The following is an 18,954-nucleotide window of genomic DNA, read 5'->3' as shown; positions in this document are numbered from 1 at the left end:
ATAACGGGATATGAGAAGGGAGAGCCGGTCAAGGATCGATTCAGACTAGGTGGTAAATTGTATGACAAACGGCAGTTTATTCAGAGTAAAAATGTCTGGTACAAAACGTGCACGGTCTCGTTCTTTCAGCTCATAGGGAACCTCCAGAAAAAGCGCCAAAAAACAGTACACTGGTGTTTTATACTATTTGTAAAGTGGGTTGAGTCTAGCAGATCTGGTCTTCTGGTTGGTCCATGCTGCTCGGGCGTCGTCCTCTGTGATTGGGTCTAGGAGATTTACACACTGTAGCTCAGGGCCTTTGTTCCGAATGTTTCAGCAAAGTAGGAGATTTGGTGTGTGCGTTTAGTTATCTCTTATCTTGAGTGAGTCTGTGTGTGTGAGTGCATTTGTGGCAAGAGTGTGTGTGTTGGTCAAAGCTTGTCTTGGAAAAAGGAATTAGTTATAGCAATGTAATAGCAATAAGCTATTTATAAAAATAGCATTTCTTACACATGGAATATTGTCACAAGCCGTACCACCTTCTCAGGCCCTGGAGCCTGAGAAGGGAGAAATGGAGAACTGAAAGAAGGAAGAAGTGGGAGTTTTGTTTTGCCAATGTACTATTTTTATTTGGGTGTTAGTTTCCATATCATTATTTTAAGTTAGTTTCCATATCACGCATGGATTTTCTTTTTACCTTGTTTTGGTTTCAACCCGTCCAGTTGGTGGCGGCAATACACCTTTTGGGGTTGTAGTCCGCCATAAAACCTACAGAAGAAGAAGAAGAAGAAGAAGAAGAAGAAGCGTACTGTACTTGTGTTCTCGCCACTGTGTAGCCTACGTGAAATCCCGGTGGATTTGAAGTTGTTGATAAACTAAAATGACTTGTGGTTGTCATCGTGAACAGTTAACGATCTTTGGAAAACATTGATATTCCTGTAGCCTACTTGGTTACCTCTCCAAACGTACAGGCAGGCCTATGTGGATATGAGATATCTGAGGCACATTTAAAACTTCAAACGCACAGATTACGTAATGGTAGGCTACTTTTCCATACTTTTTCTTGGGTGGAGCATTTTTTCGAATTAACAGTAAAAATGGTATTCTACATTTTATAGTCCATCTGTACAGTCATGCTATGGCTTGTTATGTGTCCTGGGTGAATTAATGTAGACTTGTCATGGATTCTCATACATAGTTTAGCCTAATAATTAGACATATGGATATTTAAAAAGAGATACATATATATAACTGTTGTATTTAATTTTGTGAGCCTCATCTTCGACAAAATGTCTTAAGCACCTGCTCTTCTATAGAATATGAGGTGATTATTACTGCTTTTTCCCACTTAAATTCACTGAGGCTGGTTAGGGATCCCCACCCCCCTGGTTGAAAGTGAGGCACCTAGGGGTCCCCAGCTCCCTGTTTAGGGATCCCTACCCCCCTGGTTGAAAGTGAGGCACCTAGGGGTCCCCAGCCCCCTGGTTGAAAGTGAGGCACCTAGGGGTCCCTAGCTCCCTGGTTAGGGTCCCCAGCCCCCTGGTTGAAAGTGAGGCACCTAGGGGTCCCCAGCTCCCTGGTTAGGGTCGCCAGCCCCCTGGTTGAAAGTGAGGCACCTAGGGGTCCCCAGCCCCCTGGTTGAAAGTGAGGCACCTAGGGGTCCCCAGCCCCCTGGTTGAAAGTGAGGCACCTAGGGGTCCCCAGCCCCCTGGTTGAAAGTGAGGCACCTAGGGGTCCCCAGCTCCCTGGTTAGGGTCTCCAGCCCCCTGGTTGAAAGTGAGGCACCTAGGGGTCCCCAGCCCCCTGGTTGAAAGTGAGGCACCTAGGGGTCCCCAGCTCCCTGGTTGAAAGTGAGGCACCTATGGGTCCCCAGCTCCCTGGTTTAAAGTGAGGCTCCTAGGGGTCCCCAGCTCCCTGGTTAGGGTCTCCAGCCCCCTGATTGAAAGTTGCTGGACTATTCAAGAGGTCTATCCATAGGCCTATATTTATTACACACCTGATTTGATATTTTCAACTGACAACATATTATTACCATGTGGTGAGATGGTAAATTAACAATATGTATTTATAGTGTAAATATCAAACATAGTGATCATATTGGTTTTGCGACAGGAGATGGATTTCCAAAGGCTGCTATTGCAAGTGGAACAAGCCCTGAGCAGTGAAGAAGTGCAAGCGCTTGCGTTTCTTTGCAAAGACCTGCTTGAGAAAGACTTTAGCTCAGTGCCCACAGCAGGTAAACTCTTCTCTCTTCTGACGGACCAAGAACTGTTAACCCCCAATCAACCTTACCTGCTTGCTGATCTACTACGCACCATCCAGCGCCACAGCTTGATGCGAGAGCTCGGCCTCGACAACCAGCTTCCAACAACCAGTAGCTTAATCTCTCCTTATAGGTGAATATATAGGCCACATTTACCACATCTGAATCCATACAACAGCTTTCCCCACAAATGAATACAGATAAGTAGACCTTGCCATTTATAACATGAATGTAAACACTCATGTTGTTGTGTTACTGTTTCCCACATATACTGTACTGTAATATGATGTTCTCTGAAAAGTGAATGAGTCATTGTTTTTCCGCCATCTGCAGAAAGCTGTTGTATGACTTGTCAGAGAACATCACTGAAGACGAGTTGAGAGAGATTAAGTTCTTATTGATTAATGTACTCCCTCGTAGGAAACTGGAGGACAACGTGGTGAGTACATCAACACGGTCTCAAATTCAACGTGTTGTCCAGAATAGGGTAGTAACTTATATTATTTAGTGAAATATGAGTAGAAAGAATGCTTATCTTGATGGACCAACTGACATTACACATTCTGCTCTATTCTTTCAGAGTACCTTGCAAGTATTCCTGGAAATGGAGAAAGTGGATATTTTGAGCGTCATAAAACTAAACACTGTTGAAAGTATGTTTGGAAGTGTCTGCCCCATGTTGAAAACAAGAATCAACCATTTTAAGACACTGATGGGTAAGTGTTTCACTTTCAGTTTCTGTGGGTGACTAACAAATTATTTTCCCTGGTAAAGTACTGATCGGCTGAACAATCCCATCCCTTGCCTGTGTATTGCCTGTCAATTATTTAGCACAGTAATATGACTGAGATGTGTTACGCAATACTTTATTAAATCAGGGCCAGTAACCCAAGAAACAGGGATGGGATGTTTAAGATCAAGGTCTGCGTCTGCAACTCTTCCAGAAAACCAAGTAACAGATAAATGCTTTATTTCTTACATTATCTTGATATCCACCAGTCCTTATGGACACTTCTCAGTTTCCATCTTGATTAGCTTGCTACTGTATTATCACAGAATGTCATGACTATTATTTTCCATCAGGCTGCCTCCATGCTTCCAAAGAGACCTGTGTCATGTGGACTATCAGGTCGGAACTATGACTAAAGTAGATGTCAAATCTTCTTCAGTATGTTATAAAACATGCTTACATTTCTTTTCCTGTTTGTCTTAGTCGAACAACGTGGACATTCTGACAAGATGTTCTTTCCTCCTTCGTACTTCTCTTCAGGTTCACAGCCTTCATCTGAGGTCAGTGTCTAATGTTCAGGTTCACAGCCTTCATCTGAGGTCAGTGTCTAATGTTCAGGTTCACAGCCTTCAACTGAGGTCAGTGTCTAATGTTCAGGTTCACAGCCTTCATCTGAGGTCAGTGTCTTAATGTTCAGTCCAGGTTTTGGAGCATAAAAACCTTTTCAAATAATAATAAAGACCTACTGGAACACACCACGTGTCTTTACGTCAGAGGCCATCCCTCATGTCTGTCACTAATTGTTCCCTCTACTTCCTTCCACAGGTGTCCTCTCTGAATCCAGCTGACACCTGTCTAGGTAAGTCCCACACCGAACAGGGTGTGGCCAGCACATGTTCTCTGTATTGGAGTACAGTACAGAACTCACATAACCTTTGTTGTCATCTTGGTCTGCCCACACACCAGAAGTTCGGAGGGTCTCAGATACAGCGGATGCAGGACGTTCACATAGGCTGGGTCTCCTAAGTACCAGTGGGGACAAATGTGCTGCTCTCAGCCAAGGTCAGTTCATATCATTTATAATGCCAATATATACAGAAAAAATATATAAACGCAACATGTAAAGTGTTGGTTTCATGAGCTGAAATAAAAGATCCCAGAAATTTTCCATACGCACAAAAAACTTATTTCACTCAGTTTGTGCAAAAATTTGTTTACATCCCTGTTAGTGAGCATTTCTGCTTTGCCAAGATAATCCATCCACCTGGCAGGTGTGGCATATCAAGAAGCTGATTAAACGGCATGATCATTACACAGGTGCACCTTGTGCTGGGGACAATAAAAGGCCACTCTAAAATGTGCAGTTTTGTCACACAACACAATGCCACAGATGTCTCAAGTTTTGAGGTAGCGTGCATTTGGCATGCTGAATGCAGGAATGTCCACCAGAGCTGTTGCCAGAGAATTGAATGTTAATTTCTCTACCATAAGCCGCCTCCAACGCCATCTTAGAGAATTTGGCAGTACGTCCAACCAGCCTCAAAACCACAGACCACGTGTAACCACGCCAGCCCAGGACCTCCATATCCGGCTTCTTCACCTGCGGGATCATCTGAGACCAGCCACCCAGACACTGACGAAACTGAGGAGTATTTCTGTCTGTAATAAAGCCCTTTTGTGGGGAAAAATGTATTCTGATTGGGTGGGCCTGGCTCCCGTGGGTGGGCCTATGCCTTCCCAGGCCCACCTATGGCTGCGCCCCTGTCTAATCATGTGAAATCCATAGCTTAGGGCCTAATTAATATATTTCAATTGACTTATGAACTGTAACTCAGTAAAATCGTTTAAATTGTTGCATGTTGCGTTTTATATTTTTGTTCCGTATACAAAAGGGGCCTGTAGACGCTCCCCTCTCCTGCTCTCTCTGTTGGCTCATTGGCATCACTGTTAAATGTTAACCATATCATGGATTCATTCTTACCTGATCCATGTCTTCTCTCCCGTAGAGAATCACCACGTTTCATCCATATCCTCACGTGGACATAATAAGAACTTTAGCCCGGTGGATCCTCAGACAGGAAACACCAAAAAATAGGTTTCTCTGATCTTTTTAAATGAGCGTTGACAAAGTCATGTCAGTCCATGCTTTTTACTGAAAACGGACTGGGTAATGTGTAGATTATTTTAGGGGCAGTAGCATTTTTTGGGATTATGGATGATGCTGTCCTTAACTGGATTTATGAATTATTTATGCATGTTTTTTTTCTGTAGGAAGTGGGAGAATATGCTATGACAGGAAAAAATTGAGGTTTCTGTCTGATAATTAACAACTACAACTTCAGAAATTCTCCAAAACTCCTAAACAATAGAGAGGGAACACAGGTTGATGAAAGTAAGATCATTGTTACATGTTATTCTTGAAATGGTCAAATACTTTTAAGTCGTTTGCTTTTGGAGAACCAGGCCTAAATCACAATTATACAAGTATCTTTATGTGTTTGTGTCTCAGGGAGTTTGGTGAGTGTGTTTGAGTGGCTGGGCTTTGAGACGCAGGTTGAGCCAGACTGCAGCCGGGAGCAGTTACTCTCTCTAGTTGCGGAGCTACTCAGCCGCGACCACAGCCAGATGGACTGCCTGGTGTGCTGCGTTCTGAGCCACGGGCTGGAGGGAGGTGTTTACGGGGTGGACGGGCTGGAGGTCAGAGTCAGGGAGCTCACAGAGCCCTTCGCTGGACTGGAGTGCAGCTCACTGAGGGGAAAGCCCAAGCTGTTCTTTATCCAGGCCTGTCAGGGCACCAAGGAACAACAGGCAGTGTTCATCCAGTCCGATTGCCCAGGCACTGATGGCTCTACCACCACCAGCTCTATCTGCACTGATGCAGTGGTACCCAGAGATTCCATTCCCTCTGATGCCGACTTCCTTCTGGGCATGGCCACCGTCCCTCACTTTTCCTCTTTCAGAGAAAAGAGTAAGGGCACTTGGTTCATCCAGTCGTTGTGCAGGAACCTCATCAACTTGGTTCCCAGGTTAGTGCCGGAACCTCATCAACTTGGTTCCCAGGTTAGAAGCCAGAACCTCATCAACTTGGTTCCCAGGTTAGAAGCCAGAACCTCATCAACTTGGTTCCCAGGTTAGTGCCAGAACCTCATCAACTTGGTTCCCAGGTTAGTGCCAGAACCTCATCAACTTGGTTCCCAGGTTAGTGCCAGAACCTCATCAACTTGGTTCCCAGGTTAGTGCCAGAACCTCATCAACTTGGTTCCCAGGTTAGTGCCAGAACCTCATCAACTTGGTTCCCAGGTTAGTGCCAGAACCTCATCAACTTGGTTCCCAGGTTAGTGTTCAGATGTGCTTGGTTTCTTTACATTGTGTCAGATTCTGACATCCTCTTTGAAAGCGCCAGTAAACAGTGGACTATGACATAGATGTCAGCGTAATGGTTGGTAAATCATTATCAGATTGAATTTCCTTTCTCTCTGTCCAGTGGGTATGACTTCCTGTCCATCCTGACCAAGGTGAACGATGATGTCAGCAGAATGAGTAACAACCTTGGAACTAGGAAGCAGATGCCCCAGCCTGCATACTCACTCAGGAAGAGGCTAGTCTTTCCCATCCCCGAAGACCCACCTCCCAGGCTATGTGAGCCACAAATATTGTCCTGAGACCCCTAGAGCAGAGGGGTTTAAATCTGGTCCTTATACTTTCCCACTAACTCAGGGACTGATTCAGACACTAGATGAGTGGACTGTCACCAACAATATATACACTGCACCCTCTGGGATCCCTCAGGTAGAAGCTGCAGGTCTACAGTTTATTTTTTTACACCTCGCTCTGTTTTATATATATAAAAATGAAATTCAGTAGAAATATATCAAAAGAACTGTAAGTAGAAAATTGTAGGAAATGTTTTTAAAGCTGCAATATGAAACTCCTGACCAAATTCACATAGAAATATGAGTAATAGAGCTGTCATTTTCATTGAAAGCAGGTCTAAGAAGCGGTAGATCTGTTCTATGTGCTCCATTTCTATACTTGTTTTTGCATCTTTAACTTTCGATTTTGTACACCAGCTTCAAACAGCTCAGTTGAAAATACAATATTTTTGGTTATGGAAAATATATTTCACAGCGCTTTAGATGGTACAATGATTCTCTACACTATACTTGCTTGTTTTGTCACAAACTGAAATTAGAATTTTAGCAACCAGGAAGTGGTGGAGCGATTTCTGCGGAGTTCATCTTTTAAAGGGTATTTTTAAATGTAAAGGAGAAGCAAAAACAAGAGAAGAACTGAAGTAAGTTATAAGCACTTATTATGCTACTTTTATAACCTGTTATTTTTTTTGTTATATATTGTCAATTTCTTATCCCCTTGTATATTGACTTCCTAAATCAATAAATGCAATTTTCAATCAATGTTGATAAGTTTGTTGTGGTTGCTGTTTCAAAACAATCCAAAGTAGTCCTTGGCACAACATGGCATGTCATACAACACATTTAAGACATTCTATTACAGATCAAGAATAAAACAAAGTGACGTTCAAACATGTATTGGTGTGGTCATGAGTTGCACTATGGCTCTCTTGCTTCTTGCGTGACGTGCGTCTTGGCCCAAGCCGCTGTGCGTTTTTTTTCTCAAAGTCTGACATATGACATGTCTGTCACAAGAAGAAGATGGCCGTCACTAGCAGGTTTGAACAGAGACTCCAGTGACACTTTTCTCTGCATGAAGGGGATATATAGAGTATCCTTACAACTATGTCCAGTTCCTGTCGTGTCTGGTGAAGAGCTGTTCTCAACAAACTGATGGTTACATCCTTCTTTATCACATCACCAGCTAGTACCTAGAAAGCCACACCCTCTGTGACTTCAGAGGTAAACTATCCTATTGTCCAAACCACCTATAAGTCAAATTCAGGTTAACAATTGGTAGCAAGAACACTCCTCTGACCTGTATCTCATCTAACCTGGCGTGGAGGTGTATCTTATCTAACCTGGCGTGGAGGTGTATCTCAACTAACCTGGCGTGGAGGTGTATCTCATCTAACCTGGCGTGGAGGTGTATCTCATCTAACCTGGCGTGGAGGTGTATCTCATCTAACCTGGCGTGGAGGTGTATCTCATCTAACCTGGCGTGGAGGTGTATCTCATCTAACCTGGCGTGGAGGTGTATCTCATCTAACCTGGCGTGGAGGTGTATCTCATCTAACCATCTAACCAGGTCAGTGTCTAATGTTCAGGTTCACAGCCTTCATCTGAGGTCAGTGTCTAATGTTCAGGTTCACAGCCTTCAACTGAGGTCAGTGTCTAATGTTCAGGTTCACAGCCTTCATCTGAGGTCAGTGTCTAAATGTTCAGTCCAGGTTTTGGAGCATAAAAACCTTTTCAAATAATAATAAAGACCTACTGGAACACACCACGTGTCTTTACGTCAGAGGGCATCCCTCATGTCTGTCACTAATTGTTCCCTCTACTTCCTTCCACAGGTGTCCTCTCTGAATCCAGCTGACACCTGTCTAGGTAAGTCCCACAGCGAACAGGGTGTGGCCAGCACATGTTCTCTGTATTGGAGTACAGTACAGAACTCACATAACCTTTGTTGTCATCTTGGTCTGCCCACACACCAGAAGTTCGGAGGGTCTCAGAAACAGCGGATGCAGGACGTTCACATAGGCTGGGTCTCCTAAGTACCAGTGGGGACGACTGTGCTGCTCTCAGCCAAGGTCAGTTCATATCATTTATAAAGGCCAATATATACAGAAAAAATATATAAACGCAACATGTAAAGTGTTGGTTTCATGAGCTGAAATAAAAGATCCCAGAAATGTTCCATACGCACAAAAAACTTATTTCACTCAGTTTGTGCATACATTTGTTTACATCCCTGTTAGTGAGCATTTCTCCTTCGCAAAGATAATCCATCCACCTGACAAGTGTGGCATATCAAGAAGCTGATTAAACCGCATTATCATTACACAGGTGCACCTTGTGCTGGGGACAATAAAAGGCCACTCTAAAATGTGCAGTTTTGTCCCACAACACAATGCCACAGATGTCTCAAGTTTTTAGGTAGCGTGCAATTGGCATTCTGACTGCAGGAATGTCCACCAGAGCTGTTGCCAGATAATTGAATGTTAATTTCTCTACCATAAGCCGCCTCCAACGCAATCTTAGAGAATTTGGCAGTACGTCCAACCAGCCTCAAAACCGCAGACCACGTGTAACCACGCCAGCCCAGAGAAAAGAGTAAGGGCACTTGGTTCATCCAGTCGTTGTGCAGGAACCTCATCAACTTGGTTCCCAGGTTAGTGCCAGAACCTCATCAACTTGGTTCCCAGGTTAGAAGCCAGAACCTCATCAACTTGGTTCCCAGGTTAGAAGCCAAAACCTCATCAACTTGGTTCCCAGGTTAGAAGCCAGAACCTCATCAACTTGGTTCCCAGGTTAGAAGCCAGAACCTCATCAACTTGGTTCCCAGGTTAGTGCCAGAACCTCATCAACTTGGTTCCCAGGTTAGTGCAAGAACCTCATCAACTTGGTTCCCAGGTTAGTGCCAGAACCTCATCAACTTGGTTCCCAGGTTAGTGCCAGAACCTCATCAACTTGGTTCCCAGGTTAGAAGCCAGAACCTCATCAACTTGGTTCCCAGGTTAGTGCCAGAACCTCATCAACTTGGTTCCCAGGTTAGTGCAAGAACCTCATCAACTTGGTTCCCAGGTTAGTGCCAGAACCTCATCAACTTGGTTCCCAGGTTAGTGCCAGAACCTCATCAACTTGGTTCCCAGGTTAGTGCAAGAACCTCATCAACTTGGTTCCCAGGTTAGTGCCAGAACCTCATCAACTTGGTTCCCAGGTTAGTGCCAGAACCTCATCAACTTGGTTCCCAGGTTAGAAGCCAGAACCTCATCAACTTGGTTCCCAGGTTAGTGCCAGAACCTCATCAACTTGGTTCCCAGGTTAGTGTTCAGATGTGCTTGGTTTCTTTACATTGTGTCAGATTCTGACATCCTCTTTGAAAGCGTCAGTAAACAGTGGACTATGACATAGATGTCAGCGTAATGGTTTGTAAATCATTATCAGATTGAATTTCCTTTCATTGTTCTTTCTCTCTGTCCAGTGGATATGACTTCCTGTCCATCCTGACCAAGGTGAACGATGATGTCAGCAGAATGAGTAACAACCTTGGAACTAGGAAGCAGATGCCCCAGCCTGCATACTCACTCAGGAAGAGGCTAGTCTTTCCCATCCCCGAAGACCCACCTCCCAGGCTATGTGAGCCACAAATATTGTCCTGAGACCCCTAGAGCAGAGGGGTTTAAATCTGGTCCTTATACTTTCCCACTAACTCAGGGACTGATTCAGACACTAGATGAGTGGACTGTCACCAACAATATATACACTGCACCCTCTGGGATCCCTCGGGTAGAAGCTGCAGGTCTACAGTTTTTTTTTTTACACCTCGCTCTGTTTTTTATATATATATAAAAATGAAATTCAGTAGAAATATATCAAAAGAACTGTAAGTAGAAAATTGTAGGAAATGTTTTTAAAGCTGCAATATGAAACTCCTGACCAAATCCACATAGAAATATGAGTTACAGAGCTGTCATTTTCATTGAAAGCAGGTCTAAGAAGCGGTAGATCTGTTCTATGTGCTCCATTTCTATACTTGTTTTTGCATCTTTAACTTTCGATTTTGTACACCAGCTTCAAACAGCTCAGTTGAAAATACAATATTTTTGGTTATGGAAAATATATTTCACAGCGCTTTAGATGGTACAATGATTCTCTACACTATACTTGCTTGTTTTGTCACAAACTGAAATTAGAATTTTAGCAACCAGGAAGTGGTGGAGCGATTTCTGCGGAGTTCATCTTTTAAAGGGTATTTTTAAATGTAAAGGAGAAGCAAAAACAAGAGAAGAACTGAAGTAAGTTATAAGCACTTATTATGCTACTTTTATAACCTGTTATTTTTTTTGTTATATATTGTCAATTTCTTATCCCCTTGTATATTGACTTCCTAAATCAATAAATGCAATTTTCAATCAATGTTGATAAGTTTGTTGTGGTTGCTGTTTCAAAACAATCCAAAGTAGTCCTTGGCACAACATGGCATGTCATACAACACATTTAAGACATTCTATTACAGATCAAGAATAAAACAAAGTGACGTTCAAACATGTATTGGTGTGGTCATGAGTTGCACTATGGCTCTCTTGCTTCTTGCGTGACGTGCGTCTTGGCCCAAGCCGCTGTGCGTTTTTTTTCTCAAAGTCTGACATATGACATGTCTGTCACAAGAAGAAGATGGCCGTCACTAGCAGGTTTGAACAGAGACTCCAGTGACACTTTTCTCTGCATGAAGGGGATATATATAGAGTATCCTTACAACTATGTCCAGTTCCTGTCGTGTCTGGTGAAGAGCTGTTCTCAACAAACTGATGGTTACATCCTTCTTTATCACATCACCAGCTAGTACCTAGAAAGCCACACCCTCTGTGACTTCAGAGGTAAACTATCCTATTGTCCAAACCACCTATAAGTCAAATTCAGGTTAACAATTGGTAGCAAGAACACTCCTCTGACCTGTATCTCATCTAACCTGGCGTGGAGGTGTATCTCATCTAACCTGGCGTGGAGGTGTATCTCATCTAACCTGGCGTGGATGTGTATCTCATCAAACCTGGCGTGGAGGTGTATCTCATCTAACCTGGCGTGGAGGTGTATCTCATCTAACCTGGCGTGGAGGTGTATCTCATCTAACCTGGCGTGGAGGTGTATCTTATCTAACCTGGCGTGGAGGTGTATCTCATCTAACCTGGCGTGGAGGTGTATCTCATCAAACCTGGCGTGGAGGTGTATCTCATCTAACCTGGCGTGGAGGTGTATCTCATCAAACCTGGCGTGGAGGTGTATCTCATCTAACCTGGCGTGGAGGTGTATCTCATCTAACCTGGCGTGGAGGTGTATCTCTTCTAACCTGGCGTGGAGGTGTATCTCAACTAACCTGGTGTGGAGGTGTATCTCATCTAACCTGGCGTGGAGGTGTATCTCATCTAACCTGGCGTGGAGGTGTATCTCATCTAACCTGGCGTGGAGGTGTATCTCATCTAACCTGGCGTGGAGGTGTATCTCATCTAACCTGGCGTGGAGGTGTATCTCATCTAACCTGGCGTGGAGGTGTATCTCATCTAACCTGGCGTGGAGGTGTATCTCATCTAACCTGGCGTGGAGGTGTATCTCATCTAACCTGGCGTGGAGGTGTATTACATTTAATACTGTGAATAACCTCACAATGATTTAATGGTTGATTAGCATCAGTTGGTCCATGAGATTCCTCTCCTGCTCCTATTTATAGCTGTTCTCCTTCCTTAGCCAGCTGCTACGCATCGCCTCAAAGTTACTGTCCTAGAGCAGTAGGGAAAAAATGTTTTTTTATTTCCACAATAATTCAAACTTTCTTTGCAGCACATTTCACTGACAAAATGTGAAACACCAAGTTCTGACGGATGCCATGTGCCAACAGGTGGCAATGTTAATTCACTTTGTATATGCGGAACGAGCTCTTGAGGAAGTCATAATCCCCCTCCAGCACGGCTGTGAGGGTTTGCAAACAAATGAAGGGTGAGAGTTATAGGGACAGTTTGAAGTATTAGTTAGGATGTGAGGATACCACATCTGTCCTCTGCACAGCCCCTATCCCCCTCCAGAGTCTTGGTGTGGAGGGTCACCAAAGCACTGATCTCAGATCTGTGGGCCTGCATCAGCTGCCTGTTATCAGAGGGAAAGGGGCACTGGGAATCACCTTGATTCTTTTGGGTTTTTTAATTTCACCTTTATTTAACCAGGTAAGCCAGTTGAGAACAAGTTCTCATTTACAACTGCGACCTGGCCAAGATAAAGCAAAGCAGTGCGATAAAAAGAACAACAACACAGAGTTACATATGGAATAAACAAAACGAAGTGTCAATAACACAATAGAAAATCTATATACAGTGTGTGCAAATGTAGCAAGTTATGGAGGTAAGGCAATAAATTGGCCATAGTGCAAAATAATTACAATTAGTATTAACACTGGAATGATAGATGTGCAAGAGATGATGTGCAAATAGAGATACTGGGGTGCAAATGAGCAAAATAAATAACAATATGGGGATGAGGTAGTTGGGTGGGCTAATTTCAGAATGGCTGTGTACAGGTGCAGTGATCGGTAAGCTGCTCTGACAACTGATGCTTAAAGTTAGTGAGGGAGATAAGAGTCTCCAGCTTCAGAGATTTTTGCAGTTCGTTCCAGTCATTGGCAGCAGAGAACTGGAAGGAATGGCGGCCAAAGGAGGTGTTGGCTTTGGGGATGACCAGTGAGATATACCTGCTGGAGCGCAGACTACGGGTGGGTGTTGCTATGGTGACCAATGAGCTAAGATAAGACGGGGATTTGCCTAGCAGTGATTTATAGATGGCCTAGAGCCAGTGGGTTTGGCGACGAATATGTAGTGAGGACCAGCCAACAAGAGCGTACAGGTCACAGTGGTGGGTAGTATATGGGGCTTTGGTGACAAAATGGATGGCACTGTGATAGACTACATCCAATTAGCTGAGTAGAGTGTTGGAGGCTATTTTGCAAATGACATCGCCGAAGTCAAGGATCGGTAGGATAGTCAGTTTTACGAGGGCATGTTTGGCAGCATGAGTGAAGGAGGCTTTGTTGCGAAATAGGAAGCCAATTCTAGATTTAACTTTGGATTGGAGATGCTTAATGTGAGTCTGGAAGGAGAGTTTACAGTCTAACCAGACACCTAGGTATTTGTAGTTGTCCACATACTCTAGGTCAGACCCATCGAGAGTAGTGATTCTAGTCGGGTGGGCGGGTCCCAGCAGCGTTCGATTGAAGAGCATGCATTTAGTTTTACTAGTGTTTAAGAGCAGTTGGAGGCTACGGAAGGAGTGTTGTATGGCATGGAAGCTTGTTTGGAGGTTTGTTAACACAGTGTCCAATGAAGGGCCAGATGTATACAAAATGGTGTCGTCTGTGTAGAGGTGGATTTGAGAACCACCAGCAGCAAGAGCGACATCATTGATATACACAGAGAAAAGAGTCGGCCCAAGAATTGAACCATGTGGCACCCCCATAGAGACTGCCATAGGTCCAGACAACAGGCCCTCCAATTTGACACATTGAACTCTATCTGAGAAGTAGTTGGTGAACCAGGCGAGGCAGTCATTTGAGAAACCAAGGATATTTAGTCTGCCAATAAGAATGCAGTGGTTGACAGAGTCGAAAGCCTTGGCCAGGTCGATGAAGACGGTTGCACAGTACTGTCTATTATCGATCGCGGTTATAATATCGTTTAGGACCTTGAGTGTGGCTGAGGTGCACCCATGACCAGCTCGGAAACCGGATTGCATAGCGGAGAAGGTACGGTGGGATTCTAAATGGTTGGTGATCTGTTAGTTAACTTGGCTTTCAAAAACTTTCGAAAGGCAGGGCAGGATGGATATAGGTCTGTAACAGTTTGGATCTAGAATGTCACCCCCTTTGAAGAGGGGGATGACGGCGGCAGCTTTCCAATCTCTGGGGATTTCAGACGATACGAAAGAGAGGTTGAACAGGCTAGTAATAGGGGTTGCGACAATTTCGGCGGCTAATTTTTCAAAGGACCTTATTCCAATTTGACAGTCCCGCATAAAAGTGATCTATAACAATGGAATAATGAAGTTGTATAGGTAGAACTATATATTTGTTTACCATTCGTAGTATAACCTAGATGTGCTGTAAAAAAATAGACACTACTTCCCTTCCATCCAAAGTACACCTCTGTTAGCAGTGGGGCATAACGTATCTACTCAATCTCCAGTTGTTACTGCTGACTGACTCTCTCAGCTCTCTGCTCTGCCTCGTCCAACAGCTGTGAAACAGAGACATGATGACCTCAGGAGACAGAGATTCCCTTCACCTGACCATGATTGAGAAACTATCCATCAGGAGGGCAGTCAGCTTCCCCATCTGCTCCTGCATGTCCTGCAAAAAACCCTGCCTAGAGAACACAAAGGCACGTATAGGCCAAGAACAGACTTTATGCACGGAACTTTACTATCAATGTAAACTACCCATTTTAACTATATCAATGGTATTTGAATGAGTTTTGTGCTTTGAGTGAAATACTGACTAGGGCAAGGGAAATGAAAAACGTTCACATGTCCATAGTTTGGGAAACCCAGTAGCCTACAAGGCTGGAGCAGCACACTGATGGCCTGAGGACCACAAGTGACAAGTCTGGTCAGGGTTTCTCTGGGATTCTAATATTAGGTCATAGTTAACTTCTACTTCTAGGTTCTCACAGACTTTATGGTTCCAGAATCAAAGAGAAAGGAATTTCTGGTAATTAATCACACATCAATACAGTCCACTGTACAGCATGTTACAGACTAACCAAGTGGGAAAGACGTCATATGAACAACACTCACTCAAAACAATGATACTGCAGAAAAAAAAAGCTCCATTCTCTTTCTAGAAAATGTCATCTCGTGCTCCTCATTACAACCAGTAGATGGAAGTATTCACTTATTATCTGACCTACAACTGCGGAAGAAGAATATCTATTTGACCTGGTGAACCGGTTGTTGTTGAACAAGTTGTCGACTGTTGAAATCGGAAATTCCCTCAGCTAAATTCTCCGGTTTCTGCAGCAGACAAATTACATTTGTACAATATACCATTAGCATGACGTAACATGAACGATCCGGCAGCAATATTAAGACTTCCGGTTCTCCGTTTTGCCTTCAAAATAAAAGTGTGTATGATACGAAATAAATATATATTTTTTACCTTTGCATGGTCAAAATGCATAATCTTAAAATTATGTTACAAAATTATAACTACATCACGGAAAAATCTAAACTAAAGAGAAGTACTACTTTATATAAGATAAATAATGTTATAAGGTGGAGCACATTGAGAAATGGCTATGTTTTTAATTTGTCATTGTATGCTATGTACATGACTGGTGCTAAGCTCAAAAGTGTTTCTTGGTTTTACAGATCCTATCACGGTTTTATTTTATTTCCAGTTTGCTGGAGATGTATTCCTGGATGATTATATGGCCCACCCAACTACCATCATCCCCATATTGATATTTATTTTTCTCATTTGCACCCCAGTATCTCTATTTTCACATCATCTTCTGCACGTCTATCACTCCAGTGTTAATACTAAATTGTAATTATTTTGCACTATGGCCTATTTATTGCCTTACCGCCATAACTTACTACATTTGCACACACTGTATATATATTTTCTATTTTTCTATTGTGTTATTGACTGTACGTTTTTGTTATTTTCCATATGTAACTCTGTGTTGTTGTTGTTTGTATCGCACTGCTTTGCTTTATCTTGGCCAGGTCGCAGTTGTAAATGAGAACTTGTTCTCAACTGGCTTACCTGGTTAAATAAAGGTGAAATAAAGGTGAAATAAAGGTGAAATAAAATAAATAGTGCATGGGGTAGGTAACCCTGGTTTTTGACTGAACTGACCTGGAAGACCAGGGGTATTGAATTTAAGCACTGAATTGATCAATTAGCTCAGTTGGGCAGGTGTGGCGTGTAGTTGGAACAAAATCCTGCAGTAACTCTGCAGTACCTGCGGCCCTCCAGGAACAGGGTTGCCTACCCCTGGCCTAGTGGTTTACAGCCTCGAATCTTCTCCTAGTAGCACCCTCTAGTGGTTTACAGCCTCATATCTTCTCCTAGTAGCACCCTCTAGTGGCTTACAGCCTCGTATCTTCTCCTAGTAGCACCCTCTAGTGGCTTACAGCCTCGTATCTTCTCCTAGTAGCACTCTCTAGTGGCTTACAGCCTCGTATCTTCTCCTAGTAGCACTCTCTAGTGGCTTACAGCCTCGTATCTTCTCCTATTAGCACCCTCTAGTGGCTTACAGCCTCGTATCTTCTCCTAGTAGCACCCTCTAGTGGCTTACAGCCTCGTATCTTCTCCTAGTAGCACTCTCTAGTGGCTTACAGCCTCGTATCTTCTCCTAGTAGCACCCTCTAGTGGCTTACAGCCTCGTATCTTCTCCTAGTAGCACCCTCTAGTGGCTTACAGCCTCGTATCTTCTCCTAGTAGCACCCTCTAGTGGCTTACAGCCTCGTATCTTCTCCTAGTAACACCCTCTAGTGGCTTACAGCCTCGTATCTTCTCCTAGTAACACCCTCTGGTGGCTTACAGCCTCGTATCTTCTCCTAGTAGCACCCTCTAGTGGCTTACAGCCTCGTATCTTCTCCTAGTAGCACTCTCTAGTGGCTTACAGCCTCGTATCTTCTCCTAGTAGCACTCTCTAGTGGCTTACAGCCTCGTATCTTCTCCTAGTAGCACCCTCTAGTGGCTTACAGCCTCGTATCTTCTCCTAGTAGCACCCTCTAGTGGCTTACAGCCTCGTATCTTCTCCTAGTAGCACCCTCTAGTGGCTTACAGCCTCGTATCTTCTCCTAGTAGCACCCTCTAGTGGCTTACAGCCTCGTATCTTCTCCTAGTAGCACCCTCTAGTGGCTTACAGCCTCGTATCTTCTCCTAGTAGCACCCTCTAGTGGCTTACAGCCTCGTATCTTATCCCAGCGTTTCCTAAAATTGGTCCTGGGGTCCCCCCCGAGTGCATATTTTGCCATAGCACTATACAGCTGATTCAACTGATAATCAACTAATCAATCAACTAATCATCAAGCTTGCTAGCCCAAAAACCAAAACGTGCACCCAGGGAGGCCCCAGAACCGGGTCCGAGTTTGGGAAACCGTATCTTTTCCTAGTAACACCCTCTAGTGCAGGGGAACTCAACTCTTACCCTTCGAGGTCCGGAGCCTGCTGGTTTTCTGTTCTACCTGATAATGAATTACACACACCTGGAGTCCCAGGTCTAAATCAGTCCCTCATTAGAGTGGAACAATGAAAAAATGCACTGGAACTAGCTTCGAGGTCCAGAGTTGAGTTTGAGGGCTCTAGTGGCTTATAGCTTCATGTATCTTATCCTAGTAGCACCCTCTAGTGGCTTATAGCCTCATGTACACTACATGTATGTGGACACCTGTTCATCTAAAATCTCATTCCAAAATCATGGGCATTAATATGGAGTTGGTCCCCGCTTTGCTGCTATAACAGCCTCCACTCTTCTGGGAAGGCTTTCCACTAGATGTTGGAACATTGCTGCAGGGACTTGCTTCCATTCAGCCACAAGAGCATCCAATTCATCCCAAAGGTCCGCGACCGGGAGACCCATGGGGCGGCGCGCACAATTGGCCCAGCGTCGTCCAGGGTAGGGGAGGGATTTGGCCGGCAGGGGATGTAGCTCAGTTGGTAGAGCATGGCGTTTGCAACGCCAGGGTTGTGGGTTCGATAAAATAATGTATGCACTAACTGTAAGTCGCTCTGGATAAGAGCGTCTGCTAAATGACTAAAATGTAATGTAAATGTAAAGGTGTTTGATGGGGTTGAGGTCAGGGCTCTGTGCAGGCCAGTCAAGTTCTTCCACACCGATCTCGACAAACCCTTTCTGTATGGACCTCGCTTTGTGCACCGGGGCATTGTCATGCTGAAACAGGGAAAGGCCATCCCCAAACTGTTGCCACAAAGTTGGAAGGACAGAATCGTCTAGAATGTCATTGTTTGCTGTAGCGTTAAGATATCCCCTTCACTGGAACTAAGGGGCCATGAAACCATGAAAAACAGCCCCAGACCATTATTCCTCCTCCACCAAACATTACATTTGGCACTATACATTGGGGCAGGTAGCATTCTCCTGGCATCCACCAAACCTAGATTAATCCGTCGGACTGAGTGATTCATCACTCCAGGGAACACATTTCCACTGCTGCAGAGTCGACGCTTGGCATTGCGCATGGTGATCTTAGGCTTGTGTGCGGCTGCTCGGCCATGGAAACCCATTTCATGAAGCTCCCGACGAACAGTTCTTGTGCTGACGTTTCTTCCAGGGGCA

General features: G+C 44.1%; 1 pseudogene across 1 annotated transcript; it reads left to right on the top strand.

Annotated features, from left to right (window-relative positions):
- The first annotated feature begins 798 nt into the window (after nt 1-798).
- LOC311124427 (caspase-8-like) lies at nt 799-7,387 on the top strand (annotated as a pseudogene). Its single transcript has 13 exons — nt 799-1,017; nt 2,092-2,375; nt 2,576-2,681; nt 2,823-2,958; nt 3,121-3,194; nt 3,326-3,371; nt 3,456-3,532; nt 3,798-3,831; nt 3,939-4,034; nt 4,979-5,034; nt 5,244-5,364; nt 5,482-6,102; nt 6,420-7,387. The product of its transcript is annotated as a caspase-8-like (transcript).
- Nucleotides 7,388-18,954: the final 11,567 nt, after the last annotated feature.

The sequence above is a fragment of the Coregonus lavaretus genome, assembly GCF_964263955.1.
Source record: "Coregonus lavaretus genome assembly, contig: HAP1_SCAFFOLD_285, whole genome shotgun sequence".
Taxonomy (NCBI): Eukaryota; Metazoa; Chordata; class Actinopteri; order Salmoniformes; family Salmonidae; genus Coregonus; species Coregonus lavaretus.
Note: the sequence above shows the minus strand (reverse complement) of the source record. Positions and strands in the feature narration are given on the sequence as shown.